Consider the following 25,737-nt stretch of genomic DNA (forward strand, 5'->3'; position numbering starts at 1 on the left):
CTAATATGTATCTGTTGTGAAAAATATGTAAAATCCGTGCAGTAGTTTAGACATAATCTTGTTAACAGACAGACAGACAAATAAATAAACACTGATTATTTTATTTTGTCCTTGGCCGACGTAATAACAAAAGAATCCATTCCCAAGGTGACACACATCATTTAAAAATTTTAACTGATAAAATAAAAAAACAATCCAAAAAAGTTGTTACTGTTGGCAAGAATAAATAAACAAATTTAAAGAAAAGAAAGATCATGAAGCCAGACTCATGTTCCATGACAAAAGTGGGACGATTTTTGATATCTTCAACTGGAGACAAATCTGACGTGAAGATCAAGTTGTTTGTTCAAGAGGAGAATACACACATATCACAAGAACCCCGAACATCAGGGAGGACATTCATTTCCTGGAAAATTAGACTTATTTTTGTCTAAACAGAAAAATAATCCTATCAAGCATTTTTTTTTTTTACATAAGGAAAAATGTATCTCACTTTTTCTTAGGTTTTCCAGCTAATATCAAGCTGCATTTAACCAGTGACAATGTAATGCAATAGGGCAGTGCAGTCTTGTTTAAACACGTGATATAGCCGGATTTGACCACATGTGGGGACAGCCGACACGAAACTGGCAGAGACTAATCCCCAGGAGGAATGTGGGAGTTTCAGTGCAAACCCTTCAGCCCAGCTTTGTAAACTTAAAGCATGCTCACTGTCACTAAGCAGACCTACCGGTTTATGCCAGTTTAAAATGGTTTGCGCTGAAACCCCCATCCTCCATGGAAAAATGGTGCACTGTTTTGTTTTTGGCTGCAATCACTGAAGCAGTCGCGAAAACTGCGGTTTTTCAGTTCCCAGTGGAGAAAGGAAGACGAGGCAAATGGGAAAGGTCGTGTCGGTAAATGTTAGCCAACACAGCTAACCAGCTGTGTTCTCTCACCTGCACAATCGCCTCGACCCGTCTGAGCTCCGGGTCATAAACAAACCGAAACAAATGTCCACTTTCCACCGCATCTTCACTTTTTCTTTGCATTTTTATTTTGTTTGCATGTAATTTGCCTAAAATCTCACAGAAAGGGCCATGTTTCTGTCCCTAGAAGTAGAGAAATTATGTCATATGCATCATATTTTACCCCTTTAACGCCTGCCCTCAAACGAGACTGCACTGCCCAATAGATTGCAAATCATCCAAGCAAAGGAACATTATTTTCCTTATTTTAAGACAGGAGCTAATCTTAAGATAAGAATGTTAAGAAATGACTGATTAACGTTTGTTATTGTCATTGTTGTTATTTATTCACTGGCTTTGAAAACAAATATGGCAATCCAGCTTATTATGACTACTTTATTAATATTTCTTCTTATGTAATCCAATGCTGAAACCTCTCTTTTTACAAAACAAAAATCCAAACAAAACCAAGTTTCTATTTAAGAGTTAAAGCAGAAATATCTGAAGTATAAAGGTGCAAGATCAAACTGATTCAAAAATCTTAGCAATTAATTTGCAATGGAATGCTACATGAACTCAGATAAGTCTCATGAGACTGCTAAATTATTTACCTTCCTTGCAAACAAGTGTGAAAAGGCTCATTATAAGAAATAAGAACTGCATGATCACAGTGGGAAACAAACCAATCAAGACACCAAGAAATTCCATGAGCCTGCTGCTGTACTCTTATGCATTACATATCACCTACCCAAAATGCATCTGCACTCCACTGTCAGTCTTGCAGACAGAGGTGCTGGAGGATGCAATACACAAACGTGACACAACTGCTTCATACAAGAGGGCTGTGGCTGAGTGGAGGGCTTTCACTGAGTAAGCTCTGTGTCATTATTACTAGTGTGACGTAGTTTTGGCAGCAGCCAATGTTGGCCTTTCTCCGTTTAGGTTTTGAAAACAGTCACGATGTGGGTAGGCTCCATGTTCTTTTATTTGTCATTTTTATAGTTTTATACATTCAGAACTGTCAAATGTTCTGCTTATGTTGCTTCTAATATGTTTATCTTCTGCCAAATGTTTTTGCCTGCATGCAGAAATAAAATCACTCTGCAGGGGTGGTGGCCAAGAGGATAGTGCGCTTGTTTCAGTGATGGAGGTTCCCAGTTCAAACCCTACCCTTGCCACATTTCTCCATCAGGAAGGGCATCCAGGATAAAACTTGTGCCAATTCAACATGCAGATCCAAGGTGGATCTGCAGACAAAAGATCTAACTTAAGCCCCGGTCACAACCCACCGTGCGTTTTTTTTTTCGCTGTACGTTTTCTGCGGATGCCACGGCCACTACGTTTTTGTGAAAACGTACGGAGGCAGTAGCAAGAGGAGGGAGGGAGTACATTCAACGCACGTCTCTAGGAGTGTAACGATAAAGAGAGATGACAGTAATGCAGTGTGTGTGTGTGTGTTGGGGGGGTGGTGGTGTTGCTTTTCTCTTTTTTTTTATGAGCGGGACCGGAGCGGCAGGTGTTTTTCGGCGTCGGCGATGCATGAGCATGTCCAGCCTGCAGCGGTCAGTTGTACGAGTGTTTACTTGCCTCGAAAAGTTACAGCTAGTTAACAGACTGAAACTGTGGAGTGTGTGTTGCTGACGTTTGGAAATAAAGTCCAATTTCAAGTGAGAAGCTGCGTTGTGCATGCAAGTCTGTCGGCCTCCAAATCCGTACTGCCTACGTATGGATTTGGTTAATTCAATACTAATTGAATGAAAATGTGCTGCTTTGAATCCGTACTGAGGCAGTACTCACAACGTGCGTCATCTGCACTGCTGGTGAATCCGCAGCCTGACCGCAGCGAAAGTTCTGCATGCACTGAAACCTCTACGGCGTGTCTGCATGCTCCTAAATTCGTACTGAGGCAGTACTTACGAAGTACGGATCTCCAAATTTAGCCCACGTTTTTGCAAGTATACTGCATGCACGTGCAAGTACGGCAGGTTGTGACCACTGCTTTACAGAAGTAAAATCACTCTGTGCTTTCAAGAAATTGTCTCTTATTTTAAGATTTTTTTTATTTTATTATTTTATTTTTTTTGGCTAGTCTTTTGTCTTGCATTAACGCATCAATTCTAGAAACTAGCTAAATAAAAAGAATAAAAATCTTTAATATTTTTTTGCTACTTATCTAATTTTTAAGATATGAATTCTTATCTGCTCAATCAGGGACTAAAATACTCATTTCAAGGAATGTTGTCTTTAAGTGATTTAATTGTTTGAAGTTAGCACAGATTGCTTCAATTTGAGCATTTCTGTCTAGTTTTAAAGGCAAGTTTTGATTACTCAGGGCTTAGACATTTTTGCTAGTTTTGAGAATTCTAACCAAGTTTGTTAACCCAACTGGCGTTTTTTTTTTTTGTTTTTTTTTTACTTAATCCAATCTGTCTTATTTTGAGAGGGACAGTTTTTGCAATGAAAAACCTTTGCCTCTCCTAAAATCAAGAACAATGTACTTAGATGTATTAGTAGTCAGAGTTAAGTACCACACCTGTCAACAAAAGAACTTAAAATTAGGCCTTTATTTTGTAGTAGACTCAAAAAAAAAAAAAAAAAAAAAAAAAAAAAAAAAAAAATGGCATCACCATCATACTTTAAGATGAACTGATTCTGAATGATTTCATGGTTCTACAACCCCTGGCAAAAATTATGGAATCACCGGCCTCGGAGGATGTTCATTCAGTTGTTTAATTTTATAGAAAAAAAGCAGATCACAGACATGACACAAAACTAAAGTAATTTCAAATGGCAACTTTCTGGCTTTAAGAAACACTATAAGAAATCAAGAAAAACAAAATTGTGGCAGTCAGTAACAGTTACTTTTTTAGACCAAGCAGAGGGAAAAAAATATGGACTCACTCAATTCTGAGGAATAAATTATGGAATCACCCTGTAAATTTTCATCCCAAAAACTAACACCTGCATTAAATCAGATCTGCTTGTTAGTCTGCATCTAAAAAGGAGTGATCACACTTTGGAGAGCTGTTGCACCAAGTGGACTGACATGAATCATGGCTCCAACACGAGAGATGTCAATTGAAACAAAGGAGAGGATTATCAAACTCTTAAAAGAGGGTAAATCATCACGCAATGTTGCAAAAGATGTTGGTTGTTCACAGTCAGCTGTGTCTAAACTCTGGACCAAATACAAACAACATGGGAAGGTTGTTAAAGGCAAACATACTGGTAGACCAAGGAAGACATCAAAGCGTCAAGACAGAAAACTTAAAGCAATATGTCTCAAAAACTGAAAATGCACAACAAAACAAATGAACAAATGGGAGGAAACTGGAGTCAACGTCTGTGACCGAACTGTAAGAAACCGCCTAAAGGAAATGGGATTTACATACAGAAAAGCTAAACGAAAGCCATCATTAACACCTAAACAGAAAAAAACAAGGTTACAATGGGCTAAGGAAAAGCAATCGTGGACTGTGGATGACTGGATGAAAGTCATATTCAGTGATGAATCTTGAATCTACATTGGGCAAGGTGATGATGCTGGAACTTTTGTTTGGTGCCGTTCCAGTGAGATTTATAAAGATGACTGCCTGAAGAGAACATGTAAATTTCCACAGTCATTGATGATATGGGGCTGCATGTCAGGTAAAGGCACTGGGGAGATGGCTGTCATTACATCATCAATAAATGTACAAGTTTACATTGATATTTTGGACACTTTTCTTATCCCATCAATTGAAAGGATGTTTGGGGATGATGAAATAATTTTTCAAGATGATAATGCATGTTGCCATAGAGCAAAAACTGTGAAAACATTCCTTGCAAAAAGACGCATAGGGTCAATGTCATGGCCTGCAAATAGTCCGGATCTTAATCCAATTGAAAATCTTTGGTGGAAGTTGAAGAAAATGGTCCATGACAAGGCTCCAACCTGCAAAACTGATCTGGCAACAGCAATCAGAGAAAGTTGGAGCCAGATTGATGAAGAGTACTGTTTGTCACTCATTAAGTCCATGCCTCAGAGACTGCAAGCTGTTATAAAAGCCAGAGGTGGTGCAACAAAATACTAGTGATGTGTTGGAGCGTTCTTTTGTGTTTCATGATTCCATAATTTTTTCCTCAGAATTTAGTGATTCCATATTTTTTTTCCCTCTGCTTGGTCTAAAAAAGTAACGGTTACTGACTGCCACAATTTTTTTTCCTGATTTCTTATAGTGTTTCTTAAAGGCAGAAAGTTGCCATTTGAAATAACTTTAGTTTTGTGTCATGTCTGTGATCTGCTTTTTTTTCTACAAAATTAAACAACTGAATGAACATCCTCCGAGGCCGGTGATTCCATAATTTTTGCCAGGGGTTGTACATTCATTGTCACAAATGATGTAAAAAACAACAAAAGAAAAAAAAAAAAGACCAAAAAAAAAACAAAAAAAAAACAGAATAACAAGAGGTGCCAGAGTAGAGATCATTTACTCCACTCACACACACTGTGGTTCGACCCACTATGTTAAAATCAATATTAAAAAGGTTTATAACAATTTATCTTCTAAAATGTGTGGTTGGACAGTATTAAAGTAGAAGAAAACAGAGCAGAGAGTTCAACAGAGGGTAACAGAAAAGCAAACTAGATGCTACATTAAAGAAGCAAAAATCCTCCAATGTGGAAGTTCCACGAAACAATCTTGTTGAATTGAGACAATCACTGTAGCAACGACTGGATCATCTGCATACCAGATACTACAATGAAGAGCCCCTGGGTGTCTGTAAACGTCAGAATGATCCAAATGGATTGAACAAATCATGCTTATGTAAAACGTTATGCAGAACCGCTTTTGGTGCTGACGGCGTCCGTCAGGATCAAGTAATTATACTCAGGATCATGCCAGTCTTATGTACACATTTATCAATTCTGATACATTTCCAAAGTTGATACTGTATGTAAACAATTGCCTCAACATGTTTATTCTTTGAACTCATGCTGCTCCAGTGCTGATTTTCCACCAACAACCCTCTCTGCTGATCTATAAATAAAACCTACACTCTGGCCACAGACTCAACTAATGACATCGTGATGGGCAGTTTTAGCCACATGATTACAGATTGCACCACTCAGCATTATCGATAACACGATCCCTAGCGTATACTATTGAAAAAGATTGGGATTTGCTTCAACACAGCAAGCCAAGTAGAAAAAAAAGCAGGTCATGATTAAAGTTTGTGCAGTTTGTCAGTTCACATGATGAAATCAAAGGGTTTTTTTTCCATGCAGTGTCTGCAGTTATAACCAATCAGAGAGGGAATACAAGGAACGGTCAGCGTAAAACAAAAACAACTTTGTTGTATTCTAGCACTTGGCAAAACCAGGAGCTGTCAAATGGTGTGAGATTTGCTCAGACATTCTGATACCTGTTATGTTTATAATGTGAGGGCATTACTTTTCCAGTACTTATCAGAGTAGTGAGCAAACTGCAGTGTTTGTAGTGTGGCTCCTCACATTTCCCATCTGGACACAAAGTGGTTGTATGAATCCGACATTCTGCATGCTGTGGCTGACGTGTGTGTTCTATGTTAAACAACACAAATCCACAAATAGAAGTTCCACTGATATTTCAACTCTGATCAATGGTTTCAGGGTCCAAACAGGGGGCAGATCCAGGATTATGCAAAAAAAAAAAAAAGGGGGGGGGGGGATTTGCAAACAAGTACGATGTGACTAGAGGCAATACCCCCCAGAAAATGTAGAAATTTTAGGTGCCACTTCCTTCATTTTGGCACATATTTTACCATAAAAAAAACCACAGAGAAAAGATATTTTATAACCCGTTCAGTGGTGGGCATAGTTCCGATAACAGATAATTATCAAAGATAATGTTTTCATTATTGGATTATCTTTTTACATAACTTTAAAAACCCATTCATTCAACCATTTATTCAACATTAAAAGATATATGTTATATTTTAACTTTGTACAAATGACAGAATTGACATTAATGGAGTTATTCTATCTGTATTAATGTTATTTATAAATCAAAACCATAAGTCAGCACTGCTTTATTTTCCAAGACCTCCGCCTGACCGGAGCGTTGTGACTGGGTAGAGAGCTGGGCTTTGGCTGCTCTCAGCTGGCTTCTGTGCTGGAAGCCATGTAGTAAACAAGAGCTTCCAGCAGGGGGCAAGATGTTCAAAGACAGAAGTGTGGGCTCATTGTTTGGGTCTGTTGTCGCTTTTGATGGTACCAGAAGCGATAGTAGTGTTAAAACTCAAATTCAGTTTGTTAGTAGTTGCAAATGTACCAGAGACAATACTGGAATTTATCGGTTATCTGTAACTTCCGATACATTTTTGGGTGGCTTATCGTTTTATCTTTATCAAAGATAACTTTTCAGTTATCTGTTATCGAAGTTAATTTTTTGGTTATCTGTGCCCACCACTGAACCCATTTTATTTTCAGTAATTTGAACTTGTACAATCTTGAATGTGATGCTATGATGTTAATAATGACACGTAACAGAACATTTGAAATGTCTGTGGCTAAAACAATGAACCTCAGCTACTCCTTGCTGAATCATGGTCTGGTATCTAGCTCAGTTGCACATGTTCCATACAGCCACCTGCCATGTTTAGCATGTTAGTTGGCTTTCAATCAGTTTTTCCTTTTCACAGATTTAATCAGTGTTTACATTGCCTCCAAAAAGTTGCAATGAATTTGCTAATATTGACAGCTAATTCAGAATCCCATCTTTCATTGAATTTGTGTGTGACAACATGGAAGGAGACGGCTGTGACCAACAGAAAGCTCAACAATCTGCCTCCCATTGTGATGAAAAGCCAATTTGGAAGAACTTACCATTCAAACAAAACCAATACTTAGTCTAGCCCTGTTAATTAATTTTCTTATCAGTTAAAACTATCCATTACGTTTCACTAATCTTTGGGCGCACGTGCACAGACATACATTATGCTCATATTTAATAATACATGCTAAAGCATGACACTGCAACCAATTACTGCTGGTTGGCTTGATCCAGCCCTTGAACCCATTCAGCCATTGTTTCCCCATTCAGTTCAACTTCATTTATTTACATTGCGCCAAATCACAACAAAGTCGCCTCAAGGCGCTCAACACACACACACACAAAAAAAACAGGCATCAGAAGGACAACAAATACAGTACCATATACAGTACAATTAGTCAGCATTAAACAACAAGAAAACAAAAGAAATACCAAGGTGATCGTCGGCCACCAGCCCCAAGCTTCACCAAAAAACAAACAAAAAAAAAAAAAACATAATCTAGATAAAATTGAGGCCACAGCACATGGCAGTTTCCTAATAAAATGAATTAAAAGATTATAAAAGATTAAAATTAAAAGATTAAAAAACATTTAAAAGATTAAAAAAGTATACTATGCCAGTGTGCTTGTCATATGAAAGGGAAAATAAGTGCGTCTTAAGTCTGGACTTGAAAGTCTCTACAGAATCTGACTGCTTTATTGATGCAGGGAGAACATTCCACAGAACAAGGGCATGATAAGAGAAAGCTCTGTCACCCGCATACTTTTTTATTCACCCTAGGGACACTACGTAGTCCTGCACCCTGAGAATGCAAAGCCCGGGCCGGTACATAGGGTCTAATTAGGTCAGGTAAGTAGGGAGGTGCCAGTCTGTGAACAATTTTATAACTTAGTAGCAGAACCTTAAAATCTGATCTCACTGGGACAGTGAGTGAAGCCAGTGAAGAGATGCCAGAATAGGTGTAATGTGGTCAAACTTTCTGCTTTGTGTCAAACGTCTGGCCGCAGCATTTTGAACCAATTGGAGACCCCAATGCTGGACTGTGGTAAACCAGAAAATAGAACATTGCAGTAGTCCAATCTAGACGAGACAAATGCATGAATCAAGGTCTCAGCATCAGTCATAGATAGGATGGATCGAATCATTGCTATATTTCGCAGGTGGAAGAAAGCATTCTTTGTAATATCTCTAATGTGGAGATCAATGGACAGCGTAGGATCAAAAATTACCCCAAGGTTCCTCACTTTGTCAGTGTGATATATGACACACAAGTCTAGGTTAAGTGTTATCTGGTCAAATTGATGCCAATGTCTCGCTGCACTAAGCAGCGAGACATTGTTCCATTGTGCCAGTAGTTATCGGCATGTATAACTGAGTATCATCAGCATAACAGTGAAAGGTAATCCCAAAATGCCGCAATATGTGCCCAAGGAGTGCTATATAAAGGGAGAAAAGCAGGGGGCCTAAGATGGACCCCTGTGGAAGCCCAAATTTCATGTCACTAAGGTTAGAGGTAGTGTTATTGTACAAAACACAGTGAGAACAACTGGTCAAGTATGACATCAACCATGTAAGGGCACTCCCAGTAATCACAAAATTATTCTCCAGTCTATCGTGTACAATATGATGATCCATGGTATCAAATGCAGCACTGAGATCTAACAGCACCAGAACCATAGTGGTGTCCGAATCCATTGCAAGCAGAAGATCATTCACCAGTTTAGTTAGAGCTGTCTCTGAGGAATGATATTTTCTAAAAGCAGACTGCAGTGGCTCAAAAAGATTATTCTCAGTAAGGTGATCCACAAGCTGCCGTGAAACCACTTTTCCCAGAATTTTAGAGCAGAATAATAAATTTGATATTGGCCTGTAGTTGTTCAATACATTAGGGTCAAGATTAGATTTCTTAATTGTTTATTCACTGCAGAATTGAAACATTTAGGAACAGATCCAGAAGTTAATGAGAGATTAACAATTTCCAGCACAGTCGGCCCAAGAGTGGGCCACAGGTTCTTAAACAGTTTTTTGGTATAGAATCAAATAAGCAGGATGTGCTTATTGTAGATATTACAAATTTCGTCAGCACGCCTAGTGAGATACTATCAAATTCAGTAAATCGAGGTCATACCTCAGTAGTGACGCTCACCTCAATAGCAGGGTGTAGTGGCTGGGTTAAGGCATGCTGGGATATGTTCAACCTAATGTCTTTTATTTTCTTCTCAAAGTAAGAAGAAATTTTGTGCTGTAAAAGGAGAACGACTTACAGGTGGATGTCCATGAATAAGTGTTGCCACCGTGTTGAACAAGAACTGTGAGTTATGCTTGTTTTTGTTGATCAAATCAGAGTAATAAGTCCGCTTTGTAGCCAGTAGTACATGCTTATAGTCTAAGATAGCATCACGCCACGCAAGGTGGAATACTTCTCATTTTGAACTACGCCATTTCCACTCTAGACCTCTAGCCTTGTGCTTGAGGTCACGCAAATAAGGCGTTGTTGTTTTTGAAGAGGTCACTGTCAGTTGAATGGGAAAGTGTATCCATATTTTTGACTGGTACTGGTATTGTATGTGTGTGGGATGGGACAGTGGCTCAGTGGTTAGTACTGGTGCCTCACAGTAAGAATGTCGTGAAATGGCTTCCCGCCCTGTGTGTGTGGAGTTGGCATGTTATCCCCGTGACTGTGTGGGTTCCCTCCGACTGCTCCGGCATCCTCCCACATCCAAAAATGTTAGGTGAATAGAACGCTTTAAATTGACCGGTGGAGTGTGTGGGAGTGTGAATGCGTTTGTCTATGTGTGGGCCTGTGACAGACTGGCATTCTGTCCAGGGTGCATCCTGCCTCACACCCTATTACTGCTTGGTTAGGCTCCACCCCCCCCCAAACCGTGTGTTGTTAGAGCTGTCTAAATTTAAATGCACTCAAGCGGTAAATCTAAGTTTAGATAGGCCTTTTAAAATCAATACTAATAGTTATCGGTTATCTGTAATAAAGATAAATATTTTTTAGCAGTTTATCGATTTAGCGTCATAAAAGATAACTTTTCAGTTATCTGATTAATGGTTATCGAAGCTAAATTTTTGGTTAGCTGTGCCCACTGCTGGCGACTGACATCGTTATTCAAGCATTCAAAAGGCAATTTCTACCTCCACTCAACTCCAACCACACACAAGAAAGTTTCTTGACAATCTCTCTCTCTCTCTCTCTCTCTCTCTCTCTCCTTCCTCTCTCTCGCCTTCTCTCCATCTCCCTCTTCTCACTCTCCGCTCTCTCGCCTCTCTCTCTCTCCTCATCACTCTCTCTCTCTCTCTCTCTCAGTCTCTCCTCTCCTCTCCTTCTCTCTCTCTCGCGTCTTTCTCCCTCCTCTCTCCTACTCCTCTCTCATCTCTCCTCCTCCTGCCTCTCCTCTCCACTTCTCCCTCTCCCGCCCTCTCTCTCTCTCTCTCTCTCTCGTTCTCGTCTCTTCTCTCATCGTCTCTCTCCCTCTCTCTCTTCTCTCTCTCTCTCTCCCCCCCCCTCTCTTCCTCCTCTCTCGTCCTCTCTCTCTCTCTACTCCTCGTCTCCCTCATCACCCTTCTCTCCATATCTTCTCGTCTCTCTTCTCTCCTCTCCCATCTCATTTCTCTTCTCGCCTCCCCTCTCTCTCTCTGTGTATTTGATAGTGTTGTGGCTTCTTTTAGCCACCATGGCTTACAGTGCAGTCTTGTGCACTGCTGCAAGACGTGCAATTGAAAAAATTGCGAGAGGCATCCTATATACTGCAGAGAGCTGTGTGTGTAAAATATTTGACATACGTACGTCTGTCCCTCTCTCTCACATACACACACCTCCTTTAGCCACAGGAGAGCGACTCATTGCATTTGTTTCTTAGCAGTCAGTTTTATTTGACAAACAGAGATGATGATGAGAATGTTCCAAGAAGAAGTCTTCATGCTACTCAAATATTCCATTTTGCTCTTTCTATAACGCCACCCTCTCCATAGTAAACATGTACTTTTAAGAGGAATGTACCGTAGATATACTTCTGCTGTGGACACCATAGCATGTTCAGAGAGTTTTCTCTGCTGCAGGCTGAGACCAAACAAATGCAAGAAATACACAGTCTAAAAGTTTTGTGGTGTATGTTTGCAAACAGATAATCTGCATAGAAACTTAAAATGCACTGGTGTGAGATGGCCTTCACCCCTACTCACAAACATAAGGATGAAAAGCTGTTCATCACATAAATATGAGGGATCATAATTTCATGTGTATTTATGAGGTCATAAGAGACTATGTTTTAAAAAAAATTAACTACTTCCTACTGAGATATTCAATAAATCATACAACCAAGAAATCAACAGGGAAACAATGACATATACAGATAAATTAGTTCATTAAACTTGTTCTGCAGCGGTGACATGCAGTCAAGTGAAGCAGGTGAGGCTGTACCTCACGTCTCATCATGGACAGAAAAATGTACTACTACTAAATGTACTACTAATTACTATCTCTCTGTATGATGCTCTTAAAATGGTCAAACACTTTGATTATATGAACTTAAATTCCATAGTTTAGCTGATGTACATAATGTACAGTGTTTTTTTTTGTAAACAGTTGTATGTGTGTAACGTGTTTCATGTGCCGATTTAATAAACTGGACTTTCAATTGAAGCAGGAGGTAATAATTAAAGGAAGACCAACACCAGAGCTCAAAGGTTTGCTTCAGACTACAGGATAGAAGACCCGTTCTTTTCAAATGGAGTGGTACACACGTAAAGTCTGGCTGTGTGGACATTCAGCAAGAAAATGCCTTTTCTGCTTTTCCTGCGTTCTTTTTTCAACACTGTCTGGACTCACATGGGATACTACCTACAGCTTGAGCCATTTTTGGTTCATGTCCAAAAGTGTCTAATTTATTGAGATAATTTCCTGAAACAGATGTTTAAAAAGGACGTCAGTGTGTCTAGGACAGGCAAAAAAAAAAACCTTTAGTGATTTTGCAAACAGCCAGTTGTGCAACTTGTCAACAAACACAATCATTAGGACAAAGCACCTTGGGACCCGACACCACGCTGAGCTTCATATGACAGCAATCTATCAACAATTCTGTTTTTCCAAATGTAATACCATGTCAAGTTGCATTATGAAAACACTACCACATTTCTATTAAATCTTCAAGTGGCCCCTTTCAGGAGAGAACCTGGTAAGTATCCCCTAGGACATTCAACACTCGTGCATGAGAAGAAGAGAGGTGGGATTGTATTTCAAGTATAGCCAACATAACGTATAGATTGTCTCTCATCAGTTTTGACAGAATCCCACCCGTGCTGCTCCCAGGCCTGTACTGTGCCTCGAAGTTGATAAGGACATACGTGCATGTTGTCAAACACAAAAATGTTACCAAGTGCTCCTGAAATCCACCACCTGTTGATTAGATTACACAAGCCATGTAGAGTTCAGAAATCTGATGTCACTGTGCACCAGGGGATGGAAAGACAGCAGACTGTGTGTGTGTGTGTGTGTGTGTGTGTGTGTGTGTGTGTGTGTGTGTGTGTGTGTGTGTGTGTGTGTGTGTGTGTGTGTGTGTGTGTGTGTGTGTGTGTGTGTGTGTGTGTCAGAAACACAAAGAAGGAAACTCGTAAAGTTGGCAGAACGTCTATACACTGCAGTACCACACCACACGCACAGACAGGTTGGAGAGCGACAGTAGTCTAAACTAAGCTGGCTCAGTGACATAGTTGCTGAGAAAGCTGTTTGACATGGGGTCCCTTTTTGTCCCTCCCTCCCTCCCTCTATCTATCTGCTTGCTTTTCATGTGGCCATTTTAGGAGAAGTTGAGTCACTCAAGCTCAGCTGACATTATGACAGCAAACAACAGCAGAAACATTCGTATGCTTGACTCACAGCAGCGGAACTTGAGACTCTCACCCTCTTGAGAAAAGACAGGCTGCGTCTCGCTCCTGCCTTCGCTTTGGGGTCTCCCCCTCTGGTGATTGGACTCTGCTGGCTTTTCTTCGCTGCGATTCGGTTTCCACTGACTCTTCGGTGCTCGTCTGTCTTGGCTTCCTTCCTCCTGAATAGGTGGCGTTGAGACAAACAGCAGCTATGCAGTGAGCATGCCCTGCCAAAGCCAGTCAACTTGTTCTGCCTCCCTCTGCTCGTTTTGTCAGGGGGAGGCCCAAAAGCCCCCACTTGCCCTTTCTTTCTCTCTACACATCTTGTTTTCTTCCTGACTACCTCTCGCCAATCTCGTTCACACGTCCACAAACCAAAACCCCATGAACAACTCTCACCTCCATCTTTATCTCGGGCTCACAGCCTACCTCCACCCTCTTTCTTATCCTCATTCATGCCCCTCCAAAATATCTTGAACACAAAAGGCACTTCATATGCAAGCGTCTCTCCTCGCCTCTCCTCCCATTTCTGTATCTATTCAGGAGCCCCTCCTCTCTTGCCCGTCTCCTACCCTCCTTCTCTCGCTCTCTGTTTTCTTTCCGATGGTTTCCTCTCAGCTGATAGAACGAGGCGTGCTTTGCTCACTCAGCAGTGAAGGCATGGTGGAGGTGAACCCAGCAGCTGATTGGACGGGACCAAAGGGGCCAGCTGTACTAGCTGGCATCCTAATTGGCCAAGGGGACGGAATAGAGGAAGGGGCATTTGCAGCCAAAACCCCGCCCACCTGCTCCTGCTTGGCCTGTTCTGCAGAAGCAGAGAACGAGACCCAACAGCATAAAAATAAGTCCTTGACACCTTCAAGCCTGTTTTTGTACTGACTTGTGTACACACTCATCAAAAAGGTGACTATAAATATTTGTTTGAGAAGTGCGTAAAGAAACATGGCTAAAATGAAGTTTGAACCCGAGTGAATAAGTAAAAGAATGATGAATAAGAGCCTCCATATTTCAGTCACTCTCTCGTACACTTGCACACAGTGGTATGAAAATGGTTTTGACCCGATTTCCTCCAGTTTTGCACATTTGTCACAGCTGATCATCTCACAGATTCATATATTTGACAAAGTACAAATACAACAAGTAACCAAATTTAATTACCTTGTCCTCCAAAAGCAAAGAGGGTTAATGTCAGGAAACTATACACTAGTCTGGCATGTCACCGCATCCACTAGACTACTGGATGGAAACCACCCAAGGAGACATCTGGTCCATCCCCACCTCTCAGAAGTGGCCAACTATCTTCCACCACCAGGTCAATATTGAGCGACCCCTTGGCCTTTTCCAGTTGCTGGGATCATGCTCAGAGAAGCATGCCATGCTGCCTAAGATGTCATAGCCGACGTCCCTCTAAAAGCAACTGGTATGTCTCATCTGGATCTCCCTATGGAAGTGTTTGTTTGACAAAAAGTTGCCTAACAAACAGACTTGATATCAATGACATCCATTCATCACCGGTTAGCATCGAAGTATCACAACCATACAGTAAGACAGTAAGTATCAGGATCATAAACACTCAGACCTTCAGTCTCATGCAACAGCATTAGCATCATCCAACACCCTCATGATTCCATAAGCGCTTCAAACATGCCTCTCAATCTGTAAGACGGAGGGCCCAGAGACAAACATTACTGCAGAGGTATGCTTTATACAGCATACAGATACACTTCTGACGACCACATACAGTCATTGTAATCCAGGATCTTAATCTTAATCTAGGACAACCACAAATCCAGACATGATTCATCACTGAGCTTCTGAAGTGTTGCAAATCAGGGCATCCATTACCTTTGCATAGATCACAGCACTCGTTATGAATTCAATGTCACTATAAGGCCCAATCCCAATACTCTTCCTTCACCCTTCCACTTTATTTTGAACAATCATGAATGCACAAAACAAAATGTGGTCAAAGAACAAACAAAGGAAGTGTGACATTGAGACAGACAGATGTTTTCCAGTGGGGTTTTGTGGATTTGATGTCAACGTGATTTGAGTTTTGGTGCCTAACCATTGTTAAACCAGAAAATAATGTTTCTCTTGTATATAAAATTTTTCTCTGCATTATCTCTCAGTTTTTCATGAACCACATTCAATATGTATTTTACCGACCATCTCCCTCATTTTCGTTTCCTGTCACTTCTCAATGTACATAAACTCTTTCCTCCTGACTTTGACTGTTATTTGAATTTTAGAACGCAATTACTGTTAACAATGAGCAAATAGTTTTTTTTTCCCACTGTAGTAAATTTTTATGTGGAAATGCATTCTCGCTCACAAATCATATTCATTGTGTGCCTCATTCAACCACCTAGTTTGCTCTCTTTCACAGCTAAATTCAAACAAAATCCTTTCTCTTGGCTTGGGAGGCGGTATGACCGTACTAATCATGTCTTCCTATGTAATCAGTGTCAATCAGGAAACATATTTTTCTGTGGTGAAACAGTCTGTCTTTCTCTCACTGATTAACACACCTGCAACAAATCACCATCAATCAAACATCCACTTTGCATCCAACAGGTGGTAGAAACATCTATGGAAAATTACATTGAGAAAATAAGGCTGTCCATTTGGTGACCTCAGAATTACATCTCACCATCTTTTTGCAGATGATGCGATTCTGTTGGCCTCATTTGATACTGACCTCTGATGTGCACTGGGCAGGTTTGAGTCAGAGTGTGAAGCAATTGGGATGAGCATCAGCACCTCCAAATTGGAGGCCATGGCCTGTTTTCAGAAAAGGGTGGCTTGTCCCCTCTGTGTGAGGAGAGAGGTTTTGCCCCTCATTCAGGAGTTCAAGTATCTCAGGACCTTGCTCATGAGTGGGGGAAGATAGAGCATGAGACTGGCAGACTGACTGGGGGTGCATCTGAGGTCCTGCGGACACTGTACTTGACCGCCATGATGAAGAAAGACCTGAGTCAGAAAGTGAGACCCAGGCCTCAGGGACGACCCAGAATACGCTTGAGAGTTTATATTTCTCAGCTGGCTTGGGGAAGCCTCAAGATCCCACAGGAAGAGTAAGAGGGAGGTGTGGTATGAGCTGCTTAGGCTGTGTTTACACATAATGGTGACAAGCCAGGAATGCCACAAATGTAAATGTGTGACCGTGAAGCACAATTATGAATAGAATTTGGTGATTCAGAGCAAAGGCGTCACACGCCCTCAAGGACTGCTGTCACCTGTTACCACACATTATAATTAATTACACAAATTGCTGGCGATTCATTTGCTGGCGATTCGATTCATTTGAAACTCAGCCACATGGGGTGTGCAGCCAGTACATTCTGAGTGCCGGTCCCAAGCCCGGATAAATGAGGAGGGTTGCGTCAGGAAGGGCATCTGGCGTAAAACAAGCCAACCCAACTATGCTGAATCAGAACTGAATTCCCATACCGGATCGGTCGCGGCCCGGGTTAACAACGTCCGCCACCGGTGCTATTGCCCAACAGGGTGCCGGTGGAAATTGGGCTACTGCTGGGCGAAGACAACGAAGAAGAGGAGGACAACTTTGCCATGAACAGCGGGAGAAGAGGAAAACTAGAAGGGTGGAAATGAGAGTGGGGACTTTGAGTTGGTAGTATGACTAGTAAAGGGAGAGAGCTGGCTGATATGATGGAGAGGAGAAAGGTAGACATATTGTGTGTGCAAGAGACCAAGTGGAAGGGAAGTAAGAGCAGGAGCATCGGCGGTGGGTACAAGTTGTTGTACCATGGTGAGGACAGGAAGAGAAATGGTGTTGGGGTCATTTTAAAGGAAGAGTATGTTAAAAGTGTGTTGGAGGTTAAGCGAGTGTCCGACATAAAGCTGATCAGCCACAGCATGAAGTTATGGGAAAGAGTAGTAGAAGCTAGGCTTAGAAAACAGGTGAAGATCCGTGAGCAGCAATATGGTTTCATGCCGAGAAAGAGCACTACAGATGCAATGTTTGCTCTGAGAATACTGTTGGAAAAGTACAGAGAAGGACAGAAAGAGTTACATTGTGTGTTTGTGGACTTAGAAAAAGCTTATGATAGGGTGCCAAGAGAAGAGTTGTGGCATTGTATGAGGAAGTCTGGAGTGGCAGAGAAGTATGTTAGGGTAGTGCAGGACATGTACAAGAATAGTGTGACAGCGGTGAGATGCGCAGTCGGAATGACAGACTCATTCAAGGTGGAGGTGGGATTACACCAAGGATCAGCTCTGAGTCCTTTCTTGTTTGCAGTGGTGATGGACAGGTTGACAGATGAGATCAGACAGGAGTCCCCATGGACTATGATGTTTGCAAATGACATTGTGATCTGTAGTGAGAGTAGAGAGCAAGTTGAGTCTAGTCTGGAGAAGTGGAGATATGCTTTGGAGAGAAGGGGAATGAAAGTCAGTAGAAGCAAGACTGAGTACATGTGTGTGAACGAGAGGGAGCCCAGTGGAATAGTGCAGTTACAAGGAGTAGAAGTGGTGAAAGTAGATGAGTTTAAATATTTGGGGTCAACGGTTCAAAGTAATGGAGAGTGTGGTAGAGAGGTGAAGAAGAGAGTGCAGGCAGGGTGGAGTGGGTGGAGAAAGGTGGCAGGAGTGATTTGTGACCGAAGATTATCAGCAAGAGTGAAGGGGAAAGTTTACAAAACAGTAGTGAGACCAGCTATGTTGTATGGTTTAGAGACAGTGGCACTAACAAAAAGACAGGAGGCAGAGCTGGAGGTGTCAGAGCTGAAGATGTTGAGATTCTCTTTGGGAGTGACAAGAATGGACAAGATTAAGAATGAACATATCAGAGGGACAGCTTAGGTGGGACGGTTTGGAGACAAAGTCAGAAAGGCGAGATTGAGATGGTTTGGACATGTGCAGAGGAGGGACCCAGGGTATATAGGGAGAAGGATGCTGAGGATGGAGCCACCAGGCAGGAGGAGAAGAGGGAGACCAAAGAGGAGGTTCGTGGATGTGCTGAGAGAAGACATGCAGGTGGTTGGTGTGACAAAGGAAGATACAGAGGACAGGGTGAGATGGAAACGATTGATCTGCTGTGGCGACCCCTAACGAGAACAGCTGAAAGACAAAGAAGAAGAAGCTGGCGATTCATTTGGAATTAATATGCATGCTCACAAATATTCTCAATGTATTGACACACACAGTTGCGAACTCCAGGAATCAGGGTTTATTTGTGACGTTCGGGGAAGATTGTTTGGCAGCCAAAAACATGCTATATGAATACCATGTATGTCACGTATTGACAAGTGCTGTTAGAGACCCTATTCAGATGAGTTAAGTCATGAAAATTCAGTAAGGTATATCTTATATATTATATTCCAATTCTAAGGTGGGACTATGCTAGTACACTAAGGTATATTTAAATACCTAAAAAGGAAGAGTAAAACAGAAGAGTAGAAAAGAGCAGAGCAGAGCCACTTAGGTGCCTGGTCTTGAGAACCAGGGATGGTAGGTTGAAAAGCTTTTTTATCCCATGGCAACTCTCCCTACCCACCCAAGCAGCTCAAGAAAAAAGGCGATATATAATAATAAATAATAAGACATCACACACATTATATATATATATATATATATATATATATATATATATATATATATATATATATATATATATATATACACACACACACACACACACACACACACACAAGGTCTATTAGAAAAGAAACCGACCTTATTTTTTTCAAAAACCATATGGATTTAAATCATGTGTGATTGCGTCAGACAAGCTTGAACCCTCATGCGTGAGTTTTTCCACGCCTGTCGGTTGCGTCATTCGCCTGTGAGCAGGCTTTGAGTGAGGAGTGGTCCACCCCCTCGGCGGATTTTCATTGTCAGGAAATGGCGGAATGATTTGGGCTTTTTTCCCCAATCAGAATTTTTTCAGAAACTGTTAGAGACTGGCACCTGGAAACCATTAGAAAAATTTATCTGGCTTTTGGTGAAAATTTTACGGGCTTCACAGAGAATAAGGACTGTTACTACAGCTTTAAGGACGGCTTTAAGGATGCTCAGCGCGCTGCGCTCCATGCCGCCATTAAGAGCCACAAACCACCGGATCATTTCTAAATGGATGGCTCTGTGGAGCCGGGACCGTCGGGTGCACTTTCTCTGGTTATCACAAGAGCTGGACATCAACCATTTTCCGGCAGATTTCACTTTTAACAAGAGATTTTGTCATGGAAAAGCCGAGCGGAGGCTTCGCGCGTCATGACCGATTTGCTGATGGAGCGAGACAAAGGAACACCTCCGTTTTGGTCTCACAGGACGGCTTTGAGATGGCGTTCAGACAGCTGTCGGTGGTTTTTCCATCGAGTGATTATCCGAGAAATTGTAGATGTGCCTGGACATGCCAGAACATGTCCCGTGAGGCTTCATCACGGCATTGCTGTGCGCCATGCGGCACCACCGTGACGCGCAAAGCCTCCGCTCCTCTTTCCATGACAAAAACTCCTGTAACAGTGGAATGTGCAGTTCATTTCCAAACTGGACGCTGTGTTTTATCTGGGACGTCGTCTGACTAGCACAGGAATTGTGAAAAGACGTGGACATCAGCACTTTTTCGGCACATTGAGACAGACATGCGGAGGAATTCTGCGCGTCGTAGCAGTGCCGCATGGTGCAAAGCAACGCAGTGATGAAGCCTCATGGGACATGTTCTGGCATGTCCAGGCACATCCACAATTTCTCGGATAATCACTCGATGGAAAAACCACCGACAGCTGTCTGAATGCCATCTCAAAGCTGCCCTGTGAGACCAAAACGGAGGTGTTCCTTTGTCTCGCTCCATCAGCAAAATGGTTTCCAGCTGCCTGTCTCTAACAGTTTCTGAAAAAATTCTGATGGAAAAAAAAGCCCAAATCATTCCGCCATTTCCTGACAATGAAAAGTCGCCGAGGGGGCTGGACCACTCCTCACTCAAAGTCTGCTCACAGGCAAATGACGCAACCGACAGGCGTGGAAAAACTCACGCATGTGCACGAGGGTTCAAGCTTGTCTGACGCAATCACACGTGATTCAAATCCATATGGTTTTTGAAAAAAAAAAAAAAAGGTCGGTTTCTTCTCTAATAGATCTCGTATATATATATATATATATATATTTATATATATAAACTTATATTTAAATATTAAGGGTAATAAACAACATATACAATAAATATAGTACTATATAATATACAGGAGTAGGTATTAAAATCTAAATATTAATACAGGAGAAGATTGTAGAATAGGTAATTTAGTATGTAGACTAGTAGTAAAATTAAATTATAGTTAGTAGGCTAAGCTATAAATCTGTGTTGTCTGTGTTTGTTTGTGGAATTGTTCATTTTTTTCTATTTGAATATTTTGTGTGCCGAATAAAAAAACTTTGTCACTTTGTCACTATAAATCTGGTATTTTATTATAGAAACAGAAGTTATGATGTAACGTGTATTGGTATCTATCTAAAGTAACTCTGCTAGCATACTATAGGAAAATAAAAAGCATAATCTAGATGCTATCAAATGGAAACCTAAGAACTAGCTACTATATGTTATTATCTTTAAAAGAACACAAACTGATGAATCATTAAAAATCTACACCATGTAAAATAAAATTGTAAATAATGAAAATAAGCTAGTTATAGTAAGAAGAGCTAAATTAGCCGTTAATAAACCAACGGTACCATGTTGGTTGTACCATGTATCATGTTATATCAGAAATGTGCCACAAGTGATGGGAAAATGATATTCGTAACACATCCTGTCTAAGTGTAAACCCAGCATTAGACTACTGCCACAGCAACCCAGATAAGCAGCAGAAAATGAATGAATGAATAAATGTTTTTTGTGTTGATCTGGTACATGATGTGAAAAGGGTTGTCCTGGTTATATGCCCTTTTAATCTGATGAAGTACAAGATGCTACCATTTATAATTTGAGTTATGTTAAATTGCAGGGAAATGAGTCATTCATTCAATTATTTATTCACTCACTGCATTTTATTATGCACTGCACTGCTTAGGAAAAAGGAATAAGTTGAGGCTCTCATAGCCGGTAAATGAGAGTCAGAGTACAGCTTTCAGTCATTTCTCTCTCAGAGTATGCTCATTTTTATACTTAATATAGCCAATCATGAAGTCTCACTGTTGTTGTTAACCTCTTTTCTGTGTCAGACAAATTCATGATCATAGAAACAAAGCAGCTGTGACACAATGGGGCCTTTGGTAAACCTAAGTAAGTAGACTGCTTCAGTGATGATCATGGCAATTTCAGGATCTTTCCACTCCGGTATAAACAGCTAGCAGGATCTCGGCCTGCAGCTTGGAATGGCCCCTGGAAGCCAGGTGGTACAGTTTTCAGTAACCATTAACTGCAAATAGAGGAAACTCTGAACAACAATGAATCTTTTCAGATGTTTGAAATCACCCACAGAAACCTCAAAACAACCCCCAGACAAATATCCAAGGAACTGCAGAGCGCAGTTTCCTCAGTTAGGTCAGAGTTCACGATTTCACCATGAACAGACTTGTGAAAAGTGATATCCACGAGATGAAAACAACTACTAATAAAGACGACTATAATGACTCAACTCACATATGACCAACAAACCCAACACAAAAATGCCAAACAACACCTTTTGGGGGGCATTCTGTGAACTTATAAGGTGACAGTAGAATTGTATGCAGTACAAACACATAAAAAAAAAAAAAAAAAAATCCTACAAATAGTCAAAGTTGTTTGTTTCAAGGCCTGATGATCAAGCCAACAACTATCTGTACACAATCTAAAGCTCAAGCACAGTTATGTTAAAAGTCACACACAGTCATGACACGTTGTTGAAAACTTTCTTTATCCTGTATCCAAAATATGTTCTGGATCAAATTCAAAATAATTCATTATCCATCTATTCACCAAATTTCATCCCTCTTACAATTTTGAGTTAAATGCTGCTCTGTACCAAACATTCTTCTTCATCTCACTTCCACAAAGTATTCCAGATATTGAGATACAGCCTGCAAGGCCAACCCTATCCATCCTACACGTAAAGTGGAGCTGCATCTGGAAGAGCATTTGGCGTAATACATGTGCCAGAATGACAGGTAGATCAACCTTGGATTTCAGGGAATTAGGAGTTGGAATCAATGAAATATGCTGCTTGTTGAGGAGAAGAACATCATTCATCCTCATCTGGTTCTATTCAGCATTTTAAACTGGGTGCATTTAACCTCAGTCTCTTTGAACATAATTTCATTGACCTCAGGTTACTTCCGGCCTTTTTTTGTTTTTTGTTTTTTTTAAGTTAATATACGTGTATGTACTTCTGGGTCTGGATTGTTGTTCCATGTATTAATTCCATTTGGGTTCTAAATTTTGAGTTGTTTTATTTGGTCACCCGTCATCATAGCACATGCACTGACAAGCTGAATCAGCTGTAGTTAATCATTCTGTAGTTTGTGGAAGAAAATGCAGTGCGTTATGTTTTACAGGCAGATTGCATGGATCCTGCACTGCAACTTGCAAATATCTTCCCCATGCATAATTCCTTAGCCTCAACATCCAAGTGTTCAATGTATTTACAGAGGGGCAGATTTCTGCTTGTGCTTTGCATTCGGATAGTGATAGGCCTACTTATGTACTGAAGGAGTGAATCCAGTGTCTCTTTTGTGACCAACATGGGGACAGCAGCACTGAAGGTTACATGGCTGCATAGGCTGCACAACCAAAAGCAGAAGGCTTATCTGCAGCAAGAGCACAGAAAAGGAATGTAGTGCATGTGGAAAAGTTTATCAGCTGAGTGCCAGCAGCAGCTCCAGTGTTCAGCTCTGTGCATCTGCGAGTGTATTTTGATATCTGTGAGCTAATAAGGAACAGCATGTTGACTATGCAGAAGCTATTTGAAAAACAGCAGTGTGGTAACAGCACAATGCATACACATGGGTGGAGATTACAGCCCATCCATAAAACATATCGGAAGGCATTGAAAACTTTTTCTTTTTTTTCTGCCTTGCCCCACTTGTTACACACACATACAGAACTCTATGGGTACATTTTGTTCTTATTCAAATATCCACAGCTAAGTTTTATCAGATATGTGCAGGTCTAGACATGTGAAACGAAAGGCCCTGTCACACATTAATGATTTAGCCAGCGTATGCTGACGTATTAAAAAAAATGCGCTGGATACGTCAAATAAGCTGTGCAGCTGTTACAACATGACAATTTAGCCAGCGTATGCTGACAGCCCCGCTTCCACTGAGCAGTTTCGGTCGGTAATGCACAGTATGTTACGGGTCGGAATGGTTAAGTCTGGTATGCTTTGCATTTCCACCGCTGGCAGAGCCATTTTGTATGCAGGCGGAACACGTAAATATTGATGAGCACATCATTGAGCACGCGTATGCTGTTATGTGACCTTGTCCCTCTACACGAGGCCAAACAAAGTAATTTAACATTTATTTTATTTTATTTTCGTCTTGGTGGATCATAGAATTTATTCAATGTGTACAGAATGCTGGAGAATCGACTGAAGTCTGTGGTAAACACTGACGTAAATGAATGAGGCGCTGTGACTCTTTCAACTTTTAAAATAAGTTAATTTTCTTCTTGTGGCACAAAGAGCCAGCATTCTCTGGTTCAGGCTGAGAAATGCACAGAGAGCAGACAAACACAGAGGGACTTCTTTTAAAACACTAAGTTTCTTCAGCCACAACAAGGAACTAAAGTATTATTCAGACGTGATTTTCCAAAATCAGGATGCTTTATGTGGATACATTTTCATCAGGCTGTGATGAAAAATCCAACTAAAACAAACAGGTAAGTTTAAGACTTTATATTTACTCCGAGTGTGAATTGTTTAATATGTGAAACAGTCTGAACTGTTCACATTAGGACTGCAGCTTTCAGTTTTTAGCCAATCAATGGACAGCATCAATGGACGTATTTTGACTTACGAGTAACTTACAAGAAACGTGTGTCAACTTACTTAGAACTTACCTACAACTTATGGCCTGTATATACGAGACGTATAAGCCATATGCTGCATATGTCGAAAATACTGTGCATGCCCAAATTATTTCAACGTATTCAACCTATATCAATGTGTTTTTAACTTCTATAAAACTTACCCATAACTTATTAGACATGTTTTTAATAGTCGGCATACGCTGCTGGCTAAATGTGTGACAGGCACGTAACAAATAGGTTTTTTTCCTCTCTGTTACAATTAGTGGGTCAGTCCCATTCATTCATTTTCTATACCTGCTTACTCCAATCAAGGGTCATGATAGGGCTGGAACCTATTCCAGCAGTCATAGGGTGTAAGGCAGGGTACGCATACGTAACTACAATGGTGTTGCAGATTTGAACACTTCTAGCAAAGGCTCATTTGTAATGTTTATCTCTTAAAGGATAGATTAAATGAGATTACAGTATAAACACATGATCATAATCATAGTCTAACTGCATTCAGAATCAAATAGTTTAAATAAAAATTTATTTATGTCTATATATTTGATCAGTCTTCAAAAACTGTTTGCAACGTAGCTTGAAAATAAAAATTCAGTTCAGAACCATTTTCAGATGTGTGTAAACAATTGTGAATGTTGGTCACAGTCTTTCTGTGAGCTCTCATCTTTTTTATACCGCATTTGTCCTGCTGAGTTTCCATCTGTAACCCTGTGCTTGTTTCCACAACATGATGGAAATTTTACACTTGCTACTTGCTGTTCATCTGCTCAGTATTTTGTCTTATTTACTAGAATAGAGATGACATCTTACATCAGTCATCTCATAAAATTTTTATGTTAACAAATAAAACAACAACTTGCTCTGCATAATACTGGCCAATGTAATATTATATTACAACCATAGCAGTTGTAACTAGATGGGAGAACTTAAAGCGGGTACAAGTCCACTAAACCACTGATAATAAAAGTTGAAAAAAAAATTTTTTTTTTCCACCCACATTATCCAATTAATTCACCCTCTGGCAGTGTTTTACCCTGATGGATAAAAGATTACACAGTCATTCTGCTCATTTTTCTTTTTTTCAATGTTTGGAGGACACACAGGATTCTAAATTTTAAATTTCTGAAAGACAATGTTTCAACGTGTCAA

General features: G+C 40.6%; 1 protein-coding gene across 3 annotated transcripts in view; it reads right to left on the reverse strand.

The window, feature by feature from the left end:
• Positions 1-25,737, reverse strand: part of LOC117511030 (protein FAM214B) — a 100,649-nt gene that overhangs the window by 30,045 nt on the left and 44,867 nt on the right. Inside the window, exon 1 of one of the 3 annotated variants that reach the window (XM_034170975.1) lies at positions 13,627-14,235. The exons of 1 other annotated variant lie outside the window; for it this stretch is intronic. The gene's annotated coding sequence lies outside the window, so the exon portion shown is untranslated. Of the gene's footprint in view, positions 1-13,626; positions 14,236-25,737 lie in introns of those variants that run through there. One more of the 3 variants, XM_034170974.1, reaches the window with a different exon arrangement.

The sequence above is a fragment of the Thalassophryne amazonica genome, chromosome 5, assembly GCF_902500255.1.
Source record: "Thalassophryne amazonica chromosome 5, fThaAma1.1, whole genome shotgun sequence".
NCBI classification, from domain to species: Eukaryota; Metazoa; Chordata; class Actinopteri; order Batrachoidiformes; family Batrachoididae; genus Thalassophryne; species Thalassophryne amazonica.